This window comes from Lepidochelys kempii, chromosome 4 (genome assembly GCF_965140265.1).
Source record: "Lepidochelys kempii isolate rLepKem1 chromosome 4, rLepKem1.hap2, whole genome shotgun sequence".
In the NCBI taxonomy this organism is placed as follows: Eukaryota; Metazoa; Chordata; order Testudines; family Cheloniidae; genus Lepidochelys; species Lepidochelys kempii.
In genome coordinates, this window is record NC_133259.1 from 126,054,399 (window position 1) to 126,071,247 (window position 16,849).

Sequence of the window (16,849 nt, forward strand, 5' to 3'; positions counted from 1 at the left end):
GGACAGAAACTTTGGGGTTGCTGGACTTTGGGACTTTGGGTGACTTTTGGATTGCTGGACTCAAGAACCAAAGGGAAAGGACACAGCCCAATTTGCTTGGGGTAGGTTTTTGCTCATGGTTTGTGTTATGAATCCTGTTGATGGTGTTTCCCCAACATAATGCCACATTGGTTTTCTCTGTTATTAAAAGGCTTTTGCTACACTCTGACTCTGTGTTGGCAAGAGGGGAAGTATTGCCTCTTAGAGGCGCCCGGGGGGGTGGGGGGGGCTCGAGCCGGTTTTGCATTGCGTTATTGGAACGGAACCTCTAGATACTGAACCCAGCCCTTGTTGCTGCCAACTATGATGGGCAGAAGGGTTACAAAAGCAAACATCATTCTGGGATGTATTAGCAGTATTGTAAGCAAGACACGAAAAGCAATTCTTCTGCTCTACTCTGTGTTGATTAGGCCTCAACTGGAGTGTGAGTCCAGTTCTGGGCACCACATTTCAGGAAAGATGTGGACAAATTGGAGAAAGTCCAGAGAAGAGCAACAAAAATGATTAAAGGTCTAGAAAACATGACCTATGAGGGAAGATTGAAAAAATTGGGTTTGTTTAGTCTGGAGAAGAGAAGACTAAGAGGGGACATAACAGTTTTCAAGAACATAAAAGGTTGTTACAAGGAGGAGGGAGAAAAATTGTTGTTCTTAGCCTCTGAGGATAGGACAAGAAGCAATGGGCTTAAATTGCAGCAAGGGTGGTTTAGGTTGGACATTAGGAAAAACTTCCTAACTGTCAGAGTGGTTAAGCACTGGAATAAATTGCCTAGGGAGGTGGTGGAATCTCCATCATTGGGGATTTTTAAGAGCAGGTTGGACAAACACCTGTCAGGGATGGTCTAGATAATACTTAGTCCTGCCTTGAGTGCATGGGACTGGACTAGATGACCTCTCGAGGTCCCTTCCAATTCTATGATTCTAAGATTTATGCATGATGACAGCTGTGAAGTACCTTGCATCTCTCATTTGGATCAGTTCCTTATTCCAATTACATGCTCGCACAGTTTTTGAGTGTCAGTATCTGCCTTAAGAAATGAATCCAGTAAAGGAGTGTGAATGAACATGAGGTTAAATACTGTATTCTGGGTTTGTTTGGGGTTGTTTTTTTTTTTTGGTAACTAGAGGAAGAACCTCAGCACTTTGTTATGGGTGCTTGAGCTGGCAATGAACTGGGCACCGACCATTTTACACAACTCCCTTGGGGATCAGTTCTGCTCTCATACCCTTTGCAAGTCGTGTGGAAATCAAAACAATTGTATGGTGGTCTGAGTAGGAGTGGGCCCATACTACATAAAATCCTACATGAAATCATGGATAGAACTGGCTGTTTGGTGGGGTGGTTTTTTTTTTTATAATTATGAAATTCTAGATCGTTGTGTTCTTGAAAATCCAAGAACGGAGCTGTTTCAGACAGGGGGGCCTACTGAATCACAGCTCCCTCCCCACCAGAATTTGGAGAAGAGGTTGCATAAAGAGTTTCTAATTTGGCACCTCGCTATATCCAACGCTGACATCACCAAAAGGTGCTTTTCCTTTGATTATTAAATAAATAATCTGTGGAAGCACCTAGAAGCCCCATGTCAGGATTGTGACAGCACTGTGTTAGGTGCTGTACACATGCAGAGGGGAAACACACTACCTGTTCCAAAGAGCATCTCTTTGCATGTGCTGACACACGTTTGTGTATTTAAAAAAACCTCCACACACAAAAAGAGAATCCCTCTGGAAAAGTCAATAAAGACACAACTAGGTCTATGTAAGAGTGGAGGTACCATTGTTTTCCTCCTCACTGAACTGGTTTATTTATTCCCAGTGAATGAGACTGACACAAACCAGACTGAGAGCCAATAGAATGGGAGCTTTCTACAGAATGTGATGTGTCCATCTCCACAGGGTCTAACCAAAAGTTATATTTTTTTCAATTTTTAATTTAATGTATTAAAGTGATGAAAAATTCACCCTCTGGCTAATATTTTATTTTGTTGCAGTAAGTCAAAATTTCAATCTAAAATGGTACTTTCTTATGGGGGGAAATAATCCCTTTGTAGGCTCTGATTTCACTTATTATAAATACATATTCTGAATAGATGGTAGCAATCTGGAGTGAAAGCTATTGTTCATTATAATGTGAAAAGTGAGTGTTCTAGAACTAGCGAGCAGCGGTTATTTATACTGATGAATGTTGTTGTTGTTTTTCTCCTGAAACATCTTGCTCTGGTGTCTGTATATTAAAATCTATTGCACTGAATCATAGACGTGTTTCAAAGAATAAAAAAGTGCGAAGTTCAGCAAGAAACTTGAGGCAGCGTGCTGAGTCTGCAACTTTCAAAATGTCAGCCAACTTAATATACTGTTTGTCTCTTAAATCTATTACAATGCATTTTAGGAGAGAAAAGATTTTAAATCTGACTCCCCGTCTCCCCCCATGCCCCCCTTCAACATATTTTCCCCCATATTAGATTAAAAATATTTCCTCCTAGTTCTACTCTACATTGGCCTAATTTTCCAATGTGCAGTCAATCAGTGACTCATTCATTAAATAGTAGAGATTTGCCAGTGTTCACAAGACGGTAATACCTTTCCTATTCTACATATTGGGATAATTGGTTTTTCATAAATTGCTGAGTAGTAAACGTTGGCAAAGGCTGATGTTTTTAATGGCGAGCAATGTAGGTTGAGCCTATAAAATGTATATGTACAACCTTTGTGTGCTGAAATCATAGAATCACAGAAGACTAGGGTTGGAAGAGACCTCATGAGGTCATCTAGCCTAACCCCCTGCTCAAAGCAGGACCAACCCCAACTAAATTATCCCAGCCAGGGCTTTGTCAAGCTGGGCCTTAAACTTCTAAGAAAGGAGATTCCACCACCTCCCTAGTGCTTCACCACCCTCCTAGTGAAATAGTTTTCCCTAATATCCAACCTAGACCTCTTCCACTTCAACTTAAGACCATTACTCCTTGTTCTGTCATCTGCCACCACTGAGAACAGCCGAGCGCCATCCTCTTTGGAACCACCCTTCAGGTAGTTGAAGACTGCTATCAAATCCCCCCTCATTCTTTTCCTCTGCAGACTAAATAAGCCCAGTTCCTGCAGGCTCTCCTCATAAGTCACATGCCCCAACCCCCAATGAGTTTTGTTCCCCTCTGCTGGACTCTCTCCAATTTGTCCACATCCTTTCTGTAGTGGGGGGCCCAAAACTGGACACAATGCTCCAGATGTGGCCTCACCAGTGCCGAATAGAGGGGAATAATCACTTCCCTCGATCTGCTGGCAATGCTCCAACTAATTCAGCCCAATATGCCATTAGCCTTCTTGGCAACAAGGGAACATTGACTAATATCCAGCTTCTCGTCCACTGTAATCCCCATGTCCTTTTCTGCAGAACTGCCGCTTAGCCAGTTGGTCCCCAGCTTGTAGCAGTGCATGGGATTCTTCGGTCCTAAGTGCAGGACTCTGCACTTGTCCTTGTTGAACCTCATCAGATTTCTTTTAGCCCAATCCTCCAATTTCTTTAGGTCACTCTGGACCCTATCCCTTCCCTCCAGCATATCTACCTCTCTCTCCCCCTCCCCGCACTGCGCCCCGCTTAGTGTCATCTGCAAACTTTCTGAGGGTGCAATCCATCCCATCATCCAGTTCATTAATGAAGATGTTGAACAAAACCTGCCCCAGGACCGATCCCTGGGGGACTCCGCTTGACACCTGCTGCCAACTAGACATCGAGCTGTTGATCAATACCCGTTGAGCCTGACGATCTAGCCAGCTTTTTATCCACCTTATAGTCCATTCATCCAAACCATACTTTTTTAACTTGCTGGCAAGAATGCTGTGGGAGACCATATCAAAAGCTTTGCTAAAGTCAAGATATATCACGTCCATTGCTTTTCCCATATCCACAGACAGTTATCTCATCATAGAAGTCAATCAGGTTGATCAGGCATGACTTGCCCTTCGTGAATCCATGTTGACTGTTCCTGATCACCTTCCTCTCCTCCAAGTGCTTCAAAATGGATTGCTTGAGGACCTCCTCCATGATTTTTCCAGGGACTGAGGTGAGGCTGACTGGTCTGTAGTTGCCCAGATTCTCCTCCTTCCCTTTTTAAAAGATGGGAACTATGTTTGCCTTTTTCCAGTCATCCGGGACCTCCCCCTATTGCCATGAGTTTTCAAAGATAATGGCCAATGGCTCTGCAATCACATCATCCATCTCCCTCAGCACCCTCGGATGCATTAGATTTGGCCCCATGGATTTGTGCATGTCCAGCTTTTCTAAATAGGCTTTAACCTGTACTTTCCCCACTGAGGGCTGCTCACCTCCTCCCCATACTGTGCTGCTCAGTGCAGCAGTCTGGGAGCTGACCTTGTCTGTGAAATGGGTAACTGCATGAGCAACTATTTATTTTGTGCTCGTGACCACAACTTTGGCATCAGTATTTGAAAGTTTGGCCTTGCACAGATTGTTTAGTTAGGAGATTCAGTATCTCTCATGAGAATTTTAAATACATTGGAATTAGTATATTAATTTGAGTTATAAACCTCTGAAAATGGGGCTTATACATGTTATACAGTAATATGGTTAGACTATAGTATCAAAACTAGCAGAACCTGCTGACTTTACAAATATTAATTACTTTTTTTTTTTGCGAAGATTTAGTAAAGGTAACTTCTCCCCTGGTATAGACAGGAAAACAAGCGGAGAAGTTAAGGACCTGATTTTCATAGTTACTGAGCTGTCACCTGTGTGCCTGAAGTCAGTTGTAGCTGGGGGTGCTTATCACCTTTGAAAGTCATAGACTAAGTAATTTGCCCAAGGACACTAGAAAGTTGGTGTTAGGATCAGAACTCTGGAATTCTTGGCATCTGGTCACCTAGTCAACCCACTACTGTGCTTCTCTCACAGTATATTTTTATAACATCTGTCTTTCAGCTGTTAACCGTATGGTACACAGGCAAGTTATGCATGGTTCATTGGGACAACAGTCAGTTATCTAGCCAATCAAAAAACATTTAAACACTTCTACAGAAAATAATGATGTTGCTTTCATACACTTAGTCAAAGCCTATTTACCAGTTATAATCATAACTTAAAACAATATCTGTATCTTGCCTAACAATACCAACAGCTGTAGTTTATTTGTTAAGTAATGGGCAAGCAATGAAACAGCTGTTGAAACATTGCACTGGGCTTTTCTTCTCCCAAGCTGAGTAACAAAATTTGCCAGGTCATTTAATCAATTTCATACTGATGTAAACTTGATAAACTCAGTCATGTTAGCTCATACATTTGGTAGCTGGAAAGATTATATATCCCCGGACCATAATGCTATATTTAAATAAATTTTCAATTAAAAAAAATTCTTGCTGAAATAACTTTCCTGTAGTTATAATCTTTGTAACCCAACAGCTGCCAAATTTTTGCATGAGACCGGTCAAGCCTACAGTTTAAAGTGCTAGTAATTTGTAAAGCTAAATGATCTTGTGAAAGGATTAATCAAGAGATGGACCTGAATGGTCAATTGTCTTCCTTCCTTGAATTGAGATGAGATGATTTAATCAATAAATAAGCCGGGGGTGGGGGGGGGGAATTCCATGCTGCCCTTAGGGCTGGTTTTTTTGCTTAATTAACCACCTGCTTTTTATACAGGTAGGCTCCCCAGGCATTGATAAAATGAACAAATGGAGGTTTCACTTACTAGTTTCAGTTTAACTCAAGAGCAATATGGATTATTTTTAACATATGGTACAAAATAATTGATATTTTCAACAAATGAAGTTGGTATTAGGAATATTCCGCCTTATTAGAAGGCTGGACTGGCTTAAGATCCAAGGGTCCATTTTTGCTTGTCTTAATCAAGCAACACTCACTTGAATTTAATGGGAGTTGTGCTCGGTTAAGGACTGTGGAATTTGGCGCACAATCATTCAGAGCCAGAATCTGCACCCATTGAAGTCAATGGCAGGATTTCTAGTTTTGACATCTTTTTATGAAGCCCACATAGAGGTTAAGCTTGTTACTGTGCTATCTGAAAGCCATTATCCTATGTCAAGATTATTTTAGGGGTCTGATTCTGACACCCTTACTGTAACAGGGTCACCTCTCACGAGCACCCCTCTGGTTGGGTGTGGCCACAATCTATAAACCAGTCCAGTTCTGGTATGGGGCCATATCCCCAGAGCTTCTTCCATGGAGACACTATTTTCCTGCAGCCCTGACCAGGCTCCGTCCCTGCTCAGTCCCCATAGCCAACCAGGAGCTCCCTCAATGCTCCCCTGGTCCCTGCTAGCAAACTATCTTAGGCTCAGTCCTAGCAGCCAGCCAGGAGCCTCTCACTCCCCTGGTCCTGGTCCTGCTGGCTTTGGCCGGGTGGCACTTACCTTGGGCGGTTCCCAGTCAGCAGCACGGTAGGGCTAAGGCAGACTCTCTGCTTGCCCTGACCCTGGCCTCGTGCCACTCCTGAAAGTGGTCAGCACATCCCTGTGGCCCCTAGGAGGACAGGGGTCTCCATGCACTGCCCAATCCCCGAGCACCGACTCCACAGCTCCCATTGGCTGGGAACTGCGACTAATGGGAGCTGCAGAGGTGGAGCCTGCCTTAGCCCCACTGCGCTGCTGACCGGGAGCTGCCCAAGGTAAGTGGGGCCAAGGTCTCCGCACACTGCCCCTTCCGCATGCTGCTCCTTGAAGTGGCTGCCACGTTCCTGTGGCCCCGGGGAGTGGGGGGTCAGGGATCTCGCGCACTGCCCCTGCCTGAAGGTACCGCCCCCGCAGCTCCCATTAGCTGCAGTTCCTGGACAATGGAAGCTGTGGAGTCGTGGCTCAAGGTGGGGGCAGTGTGTGGAGACACCTGCCCCCTTCATCCCCCTCCCCACCCCCCTGGGGCCACAGGAACATGGCGGCCGCTTTCAGGAGTGGCGTGGCGCCAGGGCAGGCAGGAGCCTGCCTTAGCCCTGCTGTGCCGCCAGACTTTAGTGGCCTAAAATCTCCCGGTTTGGCTTCAGTAGTCTCCAGGAGAGAGACCCCTATTCCGGGAGACTCCGAGAGAAACCAGGGGGGTTGGCAATCCTGCTTAAGGACACACCCCTCTTTGGTGGTGGCTGCTATTGGCTAGGTTAGATGACTGCTCATCTAGTGTGCCGGCTTTTGTGGATCCCATTCTCAGATGCCTATCTCTCTTCATGCATTGTATAGGGAGCCTAAGTGCCAGACCCAGGGTTTGTGGATTCCCATGATTTTTCAGGGCACCTAAAAGTTAGGTGTAGCAATACCGAAGTCCCTTTGTGGATCTTGGCCTAAGTCCCTATCAGCTCTTCTCACTTAATTGTCTTTTTACAGGAGCCTTTTCTCCAGCATGTCCTTCTGGGGCTGCCCCTTTAAAATGGGCAGAACCAAGAAGCTGCAGCCATTTTGTGACTGACTGCTGCTTGCTGTATCTCCCTGCCTTCCATCTGGTAAGTATTAACTCCTGTTATATTATTACAGAAAAGGTGGTGTATTTTTACTGATGTTCTGTATGCTTATGATCATAGCCCCATGTATGCAATAGCATCCTGACTAAATGAGTGTCACTCTTGTATTAAGCGTTAATTATTGGTAAGGAAAACAAGCATACTTTAAGGAGCAAAAAGGCAAGAAGTGAAATGGTTACAGGCAGATGATGAATTTTTCAAAATTCTGTCTTTGTTATTATTACAGTCGAATCCCACCAAAGACTGAGGTCTGATTGCATAGTGCCTAGAACAATCCCATAGTAAGAAATATTGTTTGCCCTGAAGAAACATACAATCTAAATAGACAGGAGGGTGGACGGGAAACAGAAGTACAGTAGATGCAGTGAGTTGCATGAGGTCCCACAGCAGTTCAGTGGCAGAGCCAGAAATAGAAGCCAGCTTTTCTGAATTTCCAGTGCTCTACTGCTGAACCATGTTTTCTCAGTTCAATCCCTGGGGTTGATCGAGAGCACCACTAAGCTGCATAGGTATTGCTGAAGAAGACACTAAGTACAAATAGGTTTCAGAGTAACAGCCGTGTTAGTCTGTATTCGCAAAAAGAAAAGGAGTACTTGTGGCACCTTAGAGACTAACCAATTTATTTGAGCATGAGCTTTTGTGAGCTACAGCTCACTTCATCGGATGCATACCGTGGAAACTGCAGCAGACTTTATATACACACAGAGATCATTTGTATATAAAGTCTGCTGCAGTTTCCACGGTATGCATCCGATGAAGTGAGCTGTAGCTCATGAAAGCTCATGCTCAAATAAATTGGTTAGTCTCTAAGGTGCCACAAGTACTCCTTTTCTTTTTAAGTACAAATAATAGGATCCAGGAGTAGCATGATTGTTGTGTGTGTTTGCTTTTTTTGACCTGTTCTACAAAGTACCTCTGTGGCATTCCTATGCCATTTTGCAGCAGTTAAGGCAATGGACCTGTTCACAAATGTTTGTGCAATCAAGTTAAGCATTTAACTTAACTCAGCTGCGTGAACCTTGTTCTGGAGAACACATGCACATAAGATTTCTACTCTGGCAGTTGGCTGCATTTATTCAAAATGAGTTGTGGCCCACAGGCTTCTGGTAAGTTGCCAGTGCTGCTCTTGAATGGGTATATCTTGGGTATTTCCAGTCTAACAGGATGTAAGAAGAAGTTTATTTGCAAAACTGATTTGAACTGAGGAATGTTGCTATGCAAACTGTACTCTCTCTGTGGACCACAACTTTAAATATACTGCAAATATTGAATGACTTACTTCCAAGGAGATTCATACTTCTTCTCAAAAGAAGATAAATAAAACATTGACCCCCCCTCACATATACAGTGCCTTCTGATTTGTTTTTTCTTTAATAATTAGAAACATGGCTTGCACTAATATATATTACAAAAGCATTCTGGGGATTCATGAATGTAAAAGGAAAAAAAACTAGACTTGAATAATTCATACTCCAATAGCTCTGGACTAAGATATTGCTTCAGTGTTTCCAAGTATGCAGATTTAACTCCGACTTTAAGAGAATAATAAACACTAGGTTGTTTTATCACACTTGGATTAATCAATGATGTGCCTGAAGCACTGTTGGTAGTAAATGATCCATTTTAGCTTAAACCATTTGTAAATCTATGTTTATTGTAAGAGAATAATAAAAATCTTCAAAATAAAGATTTTTGAGCCATAAAAACAGCAATATATTTAAGGGTTTTTAAGGCAATAATGTTTCCAAATAAATAGAAGATGGACCATGGGTTCCTTCTCTGAATTACTGCTGTTCATCAGATTTTCACTCCCTATTAAGACACACTTTTTGAAATATTTTTACATTGCACTTCATGATGTAATCTGAATATATTAGAATTAATTCACCAATAAACTACGGGGAAGTATAGAATCTATTCCCAAATGTTTATGAGCTCTCTGTTTAGATTGGGTCACATTCCCAAGGGTTTCACCTGTAAAGTTTGCAAAGGACAAAAAAATGACTCTTATTAAGGGCCTGCCTCTGCAAAGCTTTACTTAGGAGAGTATTCTTTATTTAAGGGTGAAATCAACACCATACAGCCCCGGTGCTCACGGTCTATGCGCGTGGAATGCAGCGCAGCTAGCGAAGTCCAACCCAGAATTAGAGAGCAGGGCTTCTGCACTGCCCCTTAGAGTAGCTACTCCAGTCGAGGAGTTGGAAGAGTGGTCACAGTGCCTATGCACCGGTTGCATGGGGTCAGGAGTTTACTGGAGCAGTCCCAAAGTGGTTCTGTGGATCTTCTGGCCTGACCCCCAGCCTACTTCAACTGTGGGGCTAGAGACCCTTTCTGTGATTCGTAGGGTGTGGAGGCATCTCCTGTGTGGCTGGTATGCCAATGGGCCACCCTTGCACCTCCTAAACAGGCAACGGGACTTGAGCTAGCTCTCTGTGGAGTGAATGGATTTTGATTAGTTTGATTACTCGCAGTGAAATCAGTGGGACTACTTGCATGAATAAGACCGGCAGGACACTATCCTTAATATGGGCGCTCTCTTAGATACAATATAGGGTGAAGCAAACCCATGAGGTTGCTACCACCTGTGCTAGCTACTAAGAAACCCCAGAAGCTGTTACAGAGGACAGGGAGAAGTGCGGCACATGAACTGTTATGGCAGCTGTATGCTGCTGGAGAACGTACCTACACAAGAAAAATCTGAAGGGGCTGTATTTGCTGGCTTTAGGGTTGAGGTGCACCCCTGGAGCAGTGCAAAGTGACTGGAGCATACTTGAGGCTCTGCCCCAATGGACAGTCCCACTACTGTAAAACTTAGAGAAAGCAGAATCAGGCCCCAGATTTTCACAAACCAAACAAATATAGCAAATATTCACTATTGTTCTGGTGTATATGTGTAAGGGGACTGTTGCCCCCTTACTAATATTCAGTGGGGATGTTTTGGTTGGCTAGCTCCCAGTACTAAAAGGGGGAAGGGTCGATGGGGAATCAGGACCCTGAGACTGACAGCCCCCAGGAACAATGGGGAGAGGCCAATGCTCCATGTCAGCCTGAATGACAGGGCGGGCAGGCTAATCGGGGAGTCAGGAGGCCAGGGAGGTCCCGTCCTCTGTGTGAGCTGGATTTGCCTGGGTCAGACAGAGTGGGGCTGAGCTAAGGAGAAAGCAGGGGTCCAAGCTGAGCTGGGGAACAGAGCTGGGCCAGATCCAGTGAGAGCAGCCCCTGTCCTGGGAGCAGAGCTGCAGCCCCACAGCCAGAGGCACAGCCCAGAGAGAGCAGACTTGCCCTGGGAGCAGAGCTGCAGCAACCAGGAAGCAGGTCAGTGCTGGGAGCCGAGTCACAGAAGCAGCCTGCAGAGCAGACCTGTCCTGGGAGCAGAGCTGCAGCAACCAGAGCCAGAGGGGCCAGAGAAGCAGCCCCGGGAGCTGGAGGCAGAGCAGTAGCAGCAGTGCAGAGACCGAGTGGTGGAGCTGGGGCTGGAGCAGTCTGGAGCTGGGTGCAGTGAGCAGCTGGGGAGAGCGAGGGGGACCCTGGGCAGCGGGCCCAGCACAGGGAGATGCCTCAGCCAAGGGGCTTTGCAGGCCAGGCTTGGATCATAACCGCAACAGGACGGGGGCGATACTGGAAAGAAGGGTCCTACCACTTAGAGCCTGAGAGCGTGTGGCCACCACCAGAGCAAGTGTCCAACCCACAGCATCTCTACAGCACAGCCAGGGCCTGAGAAGAAGGCCGGGGACTTACAAGGAACAGACTGTGAATGGCCCGGACGTTCCAGAGACACTGCTTGTGATGTTCCCTGCCACAGAGCGGGGTGATGTTTCCTTTAACCTTTCCCATTTTTCCTTATTCTTTTTAAAATTAATTGTTGATTAAATAACTTGCATTTGCTTTAACTTGTATGTAATGGTCAGTGGGTCAGAGAAGTGCCCAGTGCAGAGAGAGTACCCCGGAGTGGGGACACCCTAGCCCCTGTCCTAGGTGACCACAGCAGGGTTGGGGGTTGAGCCCCCCAGGAATCCTGGGCCCAGCCTTGTTGGGGTTACAAGGACTCTGCCAGACAGGAGAGTGGAAGGGGAGTCCTCAAGGGCAGGGAGGCCACTGGGTAAAGGAAGTGGGAGCGAGGACTCAGGTCCTTTTGCTCGCCCACTTCACCGGGGTAGTACAGAAGCCAGGAAAATTCCCCACAATAGCAGGACTATTCCCCCGCTTACATATGGCCCATTGCATCTACATCTATCTGTCATCTTTATTAGTGCTCTAACTGATCAGTTACATTAAGTCATGTTACAGCTTGAGGGCTATACACTACTTGCAACTCCCATTCCCATTCTGTGTGTCTGCATTTCTATAGAACCTAGTTCTAAGGTATCTAGTTCAAACACAGAAGATGTTCCCTATATATTAACTTCAGTGATGCTACACAGAGAGTTGCAGAAAATCCATAGAAGGTTATGCAGTATTCTGCTATTGATTGATTTGTGCTTTTACTGTCATTGCATTCAGTGGGAATGTGCATAAAAATTGACATCATGATATTTCTCTCTCCCTGGGCAAACTCACATGTTACATAGCAGCATCATTACTTCCTTTATAAAAAGCATATGGGCTTTATAAACCAAGTATTTCATTAAAGTGGTGGGGAGAGATGGTCACATTGATTGGAAAAAACAATAACTCTCATACTCCCTGTCCAGGCAGGACCAGAATTGGAAGTGCCAAAATATCAAGAGTCTGTCTTGCTGTATTTCCATCTGGTACCGGAAGTAAAAATGCTGGAAATCTCAGGAGAAAGCCTATTCTCACCAGGTTTCTGCCTAATTTTACAAACCCAAGGGGCTCATGCAGTTTGGATGAAGCTTTGGATGAGATTTATATCTATCACACTTATATGGCCCCTGTTACTACATTATTTGAGAGTCTCAGAATCTAATGTATTTAATCCTCACAATGCCCTGGTGAGGTAGGACAGTGCTATTGTCCCCAATTTATAGGAAGTCTGGGGTGGAGCAGGAAATTGAAACTCTGCCTCCCGAGCCCCAGGCTGGTGCCCTACCAACCATTTTAACTTTTGGATACTTTAACCTAATTAGAATGACCTAAAACAGAGCAGAGCAAACATCTGAAAGGTCAAGAATACTGAAGGCTAAGTAGTGAGATCAGCAAAACCAGCAGCATTGCAGAGGGAGAGGGTTAGCTGAATGGGTAGAAGCTGGTCTTTGTGGCCTTGCTTCTTATGGGCTGAATTTGAATAAGCCTACTAGGCAAATGACAGAAGGCTTGGGAGTTTGGGGGGCTTACTTTTAGTGAAATTATACTGTGGTTCTATCCTGCTAAAGGCATAGAAGGAACAGGAGAAGGCAGACAGTGTTGCTTGCAACATTTTCTGGTTGATGGTTTGTTGGGAGAGCAACTTTGATTTACAAACCAGGTTGCATAGATCTCCCACAAGTGGAAGATGTTGAGGGGTAGCCCTGCATCAGCACATCTCTTGGACACCCTACCAAGTTTTTTTTTCAGGCCTTGCCATCCCCTTAGCACTCCAGCTCCCGCAGATGGAAGTTTTTGCTTAGTTTCACCTATGCAACCACCTCACCTGGAGGGCTTCCTGCTACTGGGGTCTTCTGCCAGAAGCTCTGCTAGAAGAAGACCCTCGTATGAATCTGGCCCAAGGTCTACAACATTTCAGATGACAGTGTATGTGAGATAGTGGTTCTATCATTAATGCTCTTCAACATGAAAGATCTAGGTTTGATTCTTTTGTTCCTCAGGGCAGGAAAAACCTTGGAGCTATTCGGAGGCAACACAATATGCTCCTGGGGAAAGGAAGTACTTTCAGTCACTCTCTAGTTAATCCCTTAATCTCCTATAGGACCAGCACTACAGGGCTTTGCAGGGAATCCCATCTAACCTTCCTTGACTGAAGTATGATTAGTGCAGTACGAGGTGTAAAATCAGGGAAAATTTTTTGTTACAGGAGAGAGGGTTTTTTTTGTTTTTTTTTTTCTGAGATCATGTAACTGTTTCAACTTTAAAAATTAAATATTCTTTCTTGTTGAAAACGTGCAAAAATATTTGGCACCAATGTAAAACCAGTGTCCCAGGTATCAGTTCTTAAAAGTAGAGGCTTAAAATGGAAAGACTGATACAATCTTAAACTATAATTGTGCAAACAACATCATTACGATTTTCAGTTCTGATTACAGGTTACAAAACCACTATCGTATACCTAATTATTCATGATCTTGGTGAAAACAGTCTGCAAAATGAGATCTAGAGAACTGTTGAAAGAAAACACATGCAACTCTAAATATAGGAAATATAGTGACAAAAACAAACCCGGAAACAAGAGACCAATAGCTGTTAACCAGACAGCAAAGTTTCACACACGCTACATTTTAATGTGGAAATGAAATAGATTACATTTAATCAACAAGTTTCTAAGAGCTCAGGATCAAGTAATTTATATCCATACATATCCAAGAGAAAAAATGGAATTAATTTTTAGAGTCCAAATCAGTAACTTCAGATTAAAGAAATTACAGGGATGTTGTAAGTATACCCAAACTGAGTATTACAAAGCCAGGATATTCAGAGTTACATTTGCATTTTTAAAAAATCCAAACATGTTAAAGTATGTATGGGTGAAATCCTGACCGCACTGAATGGCAAAACTGTCATTGACTTCCATGTGGTCAGAATTTCATTTAAGGCACCCAGACAACCTTAACTCTGCCCTGTAGTGACACTGTGCAATAATCATACAATTATGATCAAGAAATGTTAGTGTTTGTGGTCCCTGATAGATAACTTCTTTTTAAAGGCACATTAGCTTCCCCCGTCTCTTATACATTTTCCTCTTCTAGTGTCGCTACAGGGCAGAGTTAAAAGTCTTAATCTCCCACTCCTTTTTTCAGGTTTAGATCCTTAACATTCATCTCTTATATAATATCGGATCTTCACTTAGTTTTAAAATTTTTATTTCCATTTTATAGATACAAATAGAGGCACAGAGAAAGTCAGCCATTGGGAGTCTAAAGTCAGACACCTAAATAAGGGTTCTTTATTTTTAGAGATTCTGAGCATCCACAACTCCAGCAGAGTTTATCAACGAGACCATCAGTTGCTTCAGTGGGAGGTGTGGGTGCTCAGCACCTCTGAAAAATGCAGGACCCTTATTTATTCCCCCAAAATATGGATTTAGGGCCCTAGCATTAGACTCCTGAGATTTAATATTTTGGCCTAAGTGACTTTCCCAAGGGCACATACTGCCTTTGGAAAAGAACCCAGGCATTCTGCTTGTGAATCCTGTTTTAGCCCTTAAATACTAGCACCATGACATGAAAAGTTAAGCTAACTATGCTGCTTTGGAGCCCAAAGGTCATTTGGTAGGGAATTTTCCTCCCAAGCAAAGACCGAGAAATGAAAACTAGACACAGCCCTGTAGATTTACCTTATTGGTTCTCACTTGTTTGTTTGGCTTGAATTCTATAAGCATCTTCATAGAAATGATGCGATTCTAAACACACTAAACTGCAGTCAGGAGGGGTGAGGGCAGCATGTGTAGCTTTGATGGAGCTAGCGTGCTAAAAGTAGCAGTGTAGCTATGACAGTATAGGCAGCGGCATAGGTTATGGTCGAGTATGTAGGTTGTAGTTGGACAGCTAGCCCATACCACCACCCATGCTGGGTATGCCCATGTGTGCTGCAGATGCACCTCTCAATGGAATCTAGCAATATCTACAATACTTCCTTGCTGGTTTTTTTTTTTAAATCAAAATCTTGCTAAGCCAGTAGCTTGTCTTAATCCAAACGTGATTCTGTGGATTGATGTTACTTTCTGAACTCATCATTCCCCTGCCCAGATCAGTTTTACACAGGCTTCAGTATGCTTCTGCCAAAAATAATTTTTTAATTTTCTATAAATCATGATCATCCATCTGATTTTCTTGAGGTTACTTACTACTTGGCATGTCTTTTCAGATTCTACAGTTGTACAATGGTTCTCTGCTCAGATACAGGGGATGGATGCAATGTGACAGATACTATACAGCAAAGTACTTAGATGTTAGAAAGCTCCCTGGAAATCCCAGGGTGAGAGAACTCTTTGGAGAATAATAGGACAACTGACTGCAGAATGACAATCTTTAGAAAATGCTCCTCCTGATTTTAGTTATAAAAACTGACAATCTCATTATGAACTTTTTCATATCTTAAGATGCTTTTGTTAAGGGGTCAGTGCTAAGAGGTTCTAAGTAACCTCTAGCAAGAACCATATATTTCAGGGCACACCTACTAATTCTTTTTTTAAATTGTTTTTAAAAACTGAGAGGTCCATACAAACTATCTTGAAAATCACTGTCCCAGCAAAACTCAGCTGCATATTTATTTCCTAGCATTTTTAAAAGAAAGGATGACTTGTCCTGACTGCTTGCAGAAGGCTTGAATGCCAGAATTGGAGGATGTTATTAAAAAACACTTTCTCTGGACTTTTTTCAGAGTAACAGCCGTGTTAGTCTGTATTCGCAAAAAGAAAAGGAGTACTTGTGGCACCTTAGAGACTAACCAATTTATTTGAGCATGAGCTTTCGTGAGCTACAGCTCACTTCATCGGATGCATACCGTGGAAACTGCAGCAGACTTTATATACACACAGAGAATATGAAACAATACCTCCTCCCACCCCACTGTCCTGCTGGTAATAGCTTATCTAAAGTGATCATCAAGTTGGGCCATTTCCAGCACAAATCTAGGTTTTCTCGCCCTCCACCCCCCCACACAAATTCACTCTCCTGCTGGTGATAGCCCATCCAAAGTGACAACTCTCCACACAATGTGCATGACAATCAAGTTGGGCCATTTCCTGCACAAATCCAGGCTCTCCCAGCCCCCCCCCCTTCCCAAAAACCACACACACATTTGTGTGTGTGGTTTCTGGGAGGGGGGTGGGGGGGCGAGAGAACCCAGACCTGTGCAGGAAATGGCCCAACCGGACTGCCATGCACACCGCACGGAGAGCCGCCACCCCGGATGGGCCATCACCAGCAGGAGAGCGAATCCGCGTGGGGGGGTGGAGGGCGAGAAAACCTGGACCTGCGCCGGAAATGGCCCAACCCGATGATCACTCCAGACAAGCCACCACCAGCAGGACAGTGGGGTGGGAGGAGGCACCGCCCCACACTCTCCGTGTGCATACAAAGTCTGCCGCAGCCTCCACGGCACGCATCCGACGAAGCGAGCCGCAGCCCACGAAAGCCCACGCTCAAACAAACTGGCTAGTCTCCAAGGTGCCACAAGCACTCCCCCTCCCCCTGCGAATACAGACCAACACGGCTGCCACTCTGA

General features: G+C 44.2%; 1 protein-coding gene across 15 annotated transcripts in view; it reads left to right on the top strand.

The window, feature by feature from the left end:
• The first annotated feature begins 7,425 nt into the window (after positions 1-7,425).
• SPON2 (spondin 2) overlaps positions 7,426-16,849 on the top strand; it is a 122,184-nt gene continuing 112,760 nt past the window's right edge. For 14 of the 15 annotated variants that reach the window (XM_073342832.1, XM_073342821.1, XM_073342834.1 and 11 more), the window contains exon 1: positions 7,426-7,492. The gene's annotated coding sequence lies outside the window, so the exon portion shown is untranslated. The remainder of the gene's footprint in view (positions 7,493-16,849) is intronic. The other variant, XM_073342825.1, reaches the window with a different exon arrangement.